The following is a 6,698-nucleotide window of genomic DNA, read 5'->3' as shown; positions in this document are numbered from 1 at the left end:
CATGAGGTTGACACATACATTTCTAATCACATTTTACATATAATGAAGTTGGTATTCTTGTTATGTCTAAGTTAAAAAGCTTATAAATGCTGTGTGTGTGTGTGTGTGTGTGTGTGTGTGTGTGTGTGTGTGTGTGTGTGTGTGTGTGTGTGTGTGTGTACCTCCCCCTTTGAAATTAAGTCCACGGGCCAGTTCTTAGTTCGGTCTGATTCACACTGATCCTGTTGGCACACACACACACACACACACACACACACACACACACACACACACACACACACATAGTGCGTTTCACTATCTTTGTGGGGACCCGTCATTGACATAATGCATTCCCTAGCCCCTTACCCTAACCTTAACCATCACAACTAAATGCCTAAACTTAACCCTTACCCTAACCCTAACCCTAACCATAACCTAATTCTAACCCTAATCCTAAAACCAAGTCTTAACCCTCAAACAGCCCTTTGAAGTTGTGGGGTCCAGCATTTTGGCCCCACAAAGCTGTCCGGACCCCACAAGTATACTGTATTCCCGGTTTTTGGACCCCACAAATATAGTTAAACAAGAACACACACACACACACACACACACACACACACACACAGTTAGATGATGACAGACAGGCAAGTATGTGTATGTATGTGTCAGTGTTTGTTAGCATGTGCACATACATTTGTGAGTGTGTGGTTGTGTAGGTGGGAGCGATGCTATAATCATAAGCCTCTTTAACATCAGTGTTGAATAACTCAGTTACAGTAAATCTTCTTAGTCTGCTCTCTCACCCACAGCCTCCATCTCTCTTCATCAGTTCATCTTCTCTTCTCTCACTCCCTTCATCCCTCATTCATCTCTCCACTGTCACTTTCTCCCCCCATTTTTGTCTCTCCCTTAGTCCTCTTTTTCTTTACCTTTCACTACTTCACCAATACACACAAAGACTTATAAAGTTGCACCTACATACCGTACATACGTATGTATGCAGATACATATGTGCACACACTTACCTCAAAGAGCTCATCATCCTGTTAGATTCTGTCTATATTGGAGTGGATTTTGTTCAAGATCATATTTACTTGGTATGAAACGACTGAAATTAATTCATATAGCCTAGAAAAAAAGAAAGGAAGAACATTTTATGTATTTCTCCCAGTGCTTGAGCTTTTGTAGTGGTATTGGCGTGAGCATACTATCTGTTAATCTAATGATAAAACAGAAATAAAGGGAATTAACTATCCTCCTAAATTATTTTATGCTTCATAATATATATTTTTTATTATGTGGTAATTGCTCAAGAACACATAAGCAGTGTGGATGGCAATGTGATATGAGGCCTTCTTTGTTCTTACTGCACCACCTGATTGGGCTTTGACGTTGAGGTCTTTAAGTGCACATGTTCAAAACCAACACTGCCACAACTGAAAGGCATGGTTTGATAAATAAAAAAGAGAAAATTGATTAGAGGTTCAAACAGTGTGTGTGTGTGTGTGTGTGTGTGTGTGTGTGTGTGTGTGTATGTGTGTGTGTGTGTGTGTGTGTGAAGGACTCTGACACTGAAGCTTCTTCTATCTTTATCTTCTCTCTCAATGTCTGTAAGAGCTCAGTTGTGGTTTAACAGTATTAGAGCTTAGTTTACTTAAAGGGTCGCAAGAGTCTCAGTGTCTAAGCCTGTCTCTTGGATTAGCACTGCAGCTGAGGACAACACGTGTACACGCACGCACGCACGCACGCACGCAAACACACACACACACACACACACACACACACACACACACACACACACACACACACACACACACACACGCTTCTATTTGCATTCCCATGACCATAACAAGCCTTTGATTATCACTCATGGTGGGTATTTCCCCCAAGCCTGTTTGCATGGCTGTTAAACAAACTGGGTGTTGGTGTATCTAGAGAGGCATCTTTGTTCCTTTTTTTACACAATGGACCAGCCAATTCACATCCACACATGATAGGCTAAGAGCACTGGGTAAGAATAAACACGCATGCACGCACACACACACGCACGCACACACACACACACACCTGATGACCGTGAATTTATTCCTTCCTGAGTGGCACACACCTACAAGCATGCAGCCTTGCACAAACAAAACACAAATGGGGAGGACATACTCAACAGCAACAGAGATAATAAAGTATGCATGGAGGTGCATGCACAGGACACACAGGCACACACCCAACACACAACAACAAAGAGAATGTATTTAAACATGCAATATTGTCTCAAATTCAAAGGCTGTAGAAGTAGATCAACTTTATTTTTCATTATAAGCTCGACATAAAAGATTTCATGTTTTCGTGGCTTTGCAGATAAAATTCTGCTTTCTGTTTTATCCTTGTTAAAGTAAAAAGGAAAACTAAAGGAGAGTGCTTCAAATAGAATAGACAGATCAAACACGCAGATCAAAAAGACAGATCAAAATACCCCAATGGTATAAAGTTTGACTCTCTGCTTTAGACTTTCCAACATTCCGATGTGCTGTCATGAGATATTATGGAATAACATTACGTGAACATAGATGTGAAAAATCCTACAAAGCAGTCAGAAAACATTTCAAGGAAAATAGAGAACATCAGCTTTGATCTCACATGATCTTAAGATCTTACACAATGGAGGGCACCTTCTGGAGGACTTTATGTTAAGCACTTAACACGACAATGAATGAACAAATGTTAATTATAAGCTGTTCGAGTATGATTTAACGCCTCAGCAGCCTTAAGACGACGTGTTGGCCCGCCCCCACCCCCTGGGCCATAAGCATTGAATGACCCTTCACAAGCAATATAATGAATATGATGATCTTTAGAGGGCAATCTACTGGATCTTGTGCAATAATTGCATGTATAGTAGTGTAACAATTTAACTTATTCAAGTGCAATAATTACATTTATACCAGTTAAATTTAATAGCAATACAAACTCTTTTTCTAGTACAAAATCACATTGGATTTATTTATTTTACTTAATATCTCTGAACCTGCATGGTCGACTGTGGGTGTTTCTTTGCTAAAGTAGTTTTTGTCTTTGTGATTTTTCTCCTGTGTCTTTTATTGCACTGATCAGGAGTAGCATTCCTAATTTTGCTGTATTCTGTACAATGACAATGAAGGCTTTCTTCTAAAACAAATTATTTAGAAATTACTGTAGCAATAGAGCACGTAAGGCGAAGAGTATTACTGATTCTTTTATTATTATATTTTATTATTATTTATTATAATTATACAGACAGATGGGTCTCTTAGTGGGCATATGTTGGGGATACAAAGCAGAGCTGTTAACATCTCTTCTGTCTCTAGTATCTTCAGTGCTCAAATATGTGAAATAATCAAGTATAATGTACGTAAAAACCTGAAGCAAAATCAATAACATCCGTGTTTTTGTCACTTGCTTAGATAGTTTCTACTGCATTTTCTCTCAAGTTTTATTTTTATTTTCTTCTTTACTGTAACATTTTCTGCACTGTGCTCATTGAAAGAGGACCTTTTCTGTGGTGGTCAGCATCTTCCTGCACCAGGAAACACAACATCTTTTTGGGTGCACAAAGTTAAAATCCAGGTGAAAATTGGTTTAAACAAACCTGCTCCTTGTTTTATTCAGCTTTTATTCAGCTTAGGTAAACATGTTTATCTGTATCATAGACCAGTGGAATTCACTTTGTTACTAAACTGTTTTGATGTCTGATTAGGCTTCAAACTCATGGATCTGACACTCAAACTGACCTTCATGTATCACATTTCTTCGCCCCAAATACAAACAACACTCCCCCACCAACGCAGCCTCTTCAGTTGTTTTAATCATAGACAGTATATAAGAATGGACCAACAGATCCCGTTGCTCTGGACGGAGACCAGTGAAGGCCGTTAGAAGCACTTTTCCGGTGATGGCTGAGCGTTACTGCACAGCCTCCAACTGAGAGAGACGACGTTAAATGTGCTGTGAGCAACGTGTCTGAAAGTTGGAAGTCTTCTGGTAGCTGTGCCAAGAGAAATCTCAATCATTCCGAATCTTGCAGAGACGGAGAGCGTAGGTATATGTAAGGAGATAACATGGACACAGGCTAATTATTGCTAACTAAAATGCTAGTTAACATTAGTAATTACACTTAAACAGCTAATGTGAGACGAAACTGCCTGCGCGCTTCTCCTGTACTATACGGTAATTCCTCTACTATGCGACAGTAAGTCGCGTGGTTATGACACAATCGTTAGCCTATTTTTACAAAAACGTCTGCTACGGAGCCATAACGTGCGGTACAAGGTAATGGAGCCTTTTATACATTGTTGTGTTTGTTTAGAAATAAACAATGGACAAATAAAGTCTTTAAACGCTTCAGATGTAAAGTTATTTGCTGTCAAAGTGGCGCCAAAATGAATGGCAGTCAATGGAATGCTAACGGGAGGTGATGGCTTATTAGCATCAAAATGGCGCCATAGGAGGTTCGCGGTCCGAGGAGAAGCTTACCCCCTTGGTTTAAATCAGTGCTGTTTTTGGTCTGGATGTCGGTCATACAACATTTGAGGTGACGAGTGGACATGTAGCAGGTTGGTTAAGGTCAGTATCCACACCTCACATCATTTCATTCATTCACTCTTTTTACTGAGGAACAAGAAGCCTCTTTTACAATTTTTCAGAATTCACACTATAAACACGAAATACGGATAATTCATGTTTCATCTGAGAAAATCCCTGATTCCCCACAATGATGTCACAGCTACAAATTGAGAGCATTTTTTTTCCAGTTCACTGCCATGCATCCATAATGTTTCATGCTAATAGTAAACTCTGAGTCTCTTCCTTTCTTTAGAATCAAGCACTATGAATGTGACCAGATGTGGTTTGTGCTAATCGCTATATGTTGGCTACATAGTTACATGATGTCTTCATTTGAATTATTTTTTTTAGCATTTAAAGTGAATTGTTATGTTTTATCCACTGTGATATATACCATAAGCCATTTTCTGCCCACACAGCTCTTTTTGAACTTGTGTATGTGTGTGTCTTTTTTGTGTGTCTTGATTAGCCAGCCTTTAGCTCAACCATGTGCTGTAGATCATGGCTCTGACTGCCACTACACATGTTAGGACACACAGATTAACCACCAAAACCTCTTAAAAAACATCCACACGACCCACACACTCTTTATTCTCTCCTGACAATATCTAGCTTGGCTTTTGTGATGATCAGAGATGCAGACGGACGTCCTGGTGGCTCTGAGCCAAGGTATACAACACACATTGTGGTTTGCAACTGGCGTATCCCTTTTGTTGCATGTCACCTCTGCTGTTCCTATTTTACGTCACTAAAACAGGAAAGCCATAAGATAAAACAAAGGAACAGAGCAGAAGAGAAACGATCAGTGGCTACAAAGCAGGGTGAAGCAGAGCAGAGCAGAGGAGAGCAGGTCTGTCTGACAGACTTTTACCCATCTGGACCTGATCTCCTCTGCAGCTCCAAAGCTCTGCTCCACATGTTGCCTTTGATACGATTCCGCTCACAGCTGGACTTGATAAAACTGGAGGTTTTGTGGTACGTAGGTTTGTGTGTGTGTGTGTGTGTGTGTGTGTGTGTGTGTGTGTGTGTGAGTCTGTATGTGTGTGCAGTTATATGTGTTTTCAAGTTTTTATGTGTGCGTTTTTGCCTCACACTGTGTCACTTCCACACCGTCTAGTTGCAACCCCCCACACATACACCCCCCCCCACACACACACACACACACACACACACACACACACACACACACACACACACACACACTCACACACAGTCGCATATGTTTTCCATTTAAGTTTTAATTTCCCTCCTTCTCCCCTTTTCCTTTCGTCTGTTTAAACAGCCGGCAAGCTGCCTGTAAAAGCCCTGATCTGTTTACATGATGGGCTGCCTGGTGCTAGGCTGTTTAATGCACAGTCATAAATTATACAAGAACTTGGCAAACTGGGAATGAACACCATACTGCGGCTTCAACAAATACCAAAAACCTGTTTCACATAGCTTGGATCTTGGACACCCTCGAACTACAGAATAGATCGATTCTTGGCTATTTTACCCCCACAGATGAGAGGAAAACAAATAAAAATCCCCCATGTGATATACAGATTTAGTAATAAATTATAGACATGACCACAAAATGTTGACTCCTTCCTTCAGACTTTATCTTGACGTTTTAACAAATATCTCTTCAGGGATCAAAAGAGGAAACTGGGGCAGGATCAAATAAGAACCTACAGTGCAAAGATAAAGCGGCTAATAATGAGGAAAAAAACACTCACTTTGAATAAAGTAAAGCACAATATTTGTGCTTAACTTTAATTAATTCTTTGTTGTTTATATTTAGACCTATATGAAAGTGAAACCTAAAAGGTGTCATTAAAATATCCCCCTGACAGTCAGCAGGAGCAGTTTCTATCTGCTTCAACCCAATTTGCATGAAAGACAAGTTACGTGTGAAAATGTATAGTGTTGGCATGAATAAACTATTAACTGTGATGAATGAAATCCAGCCTTAAACCATGTTCACATATGTTATCGTCATCGTCTGTGATGCGTCGGTTTTGCTTAGTGATCACAACATCACTCTCTAAAGGCGTGAAACCAGAGGCCGTGGGGATGATGTCAGACCAACACTGAGCATGTCGAGACGCTGTGGACACATGACAGGAGTGATTTACTGAAGG

Source organism: Sander vitreus, chromosome 5 (assembly GCF_031162955.1).
Source record: "Sander vitreus isolate 19-12246 chromosome 5, sanVit1, whole genome shotgun sequence".
NCBI lineage: Eukaryota > Metazoa > Chordata > Actinopteri > Perciformes > Percidae > Sander > Sander vitreus.
The sequence above is the reverse complement of the archived record's forward strand: the minus strand, read 5'-3'. Positions refer to the sequence as shown.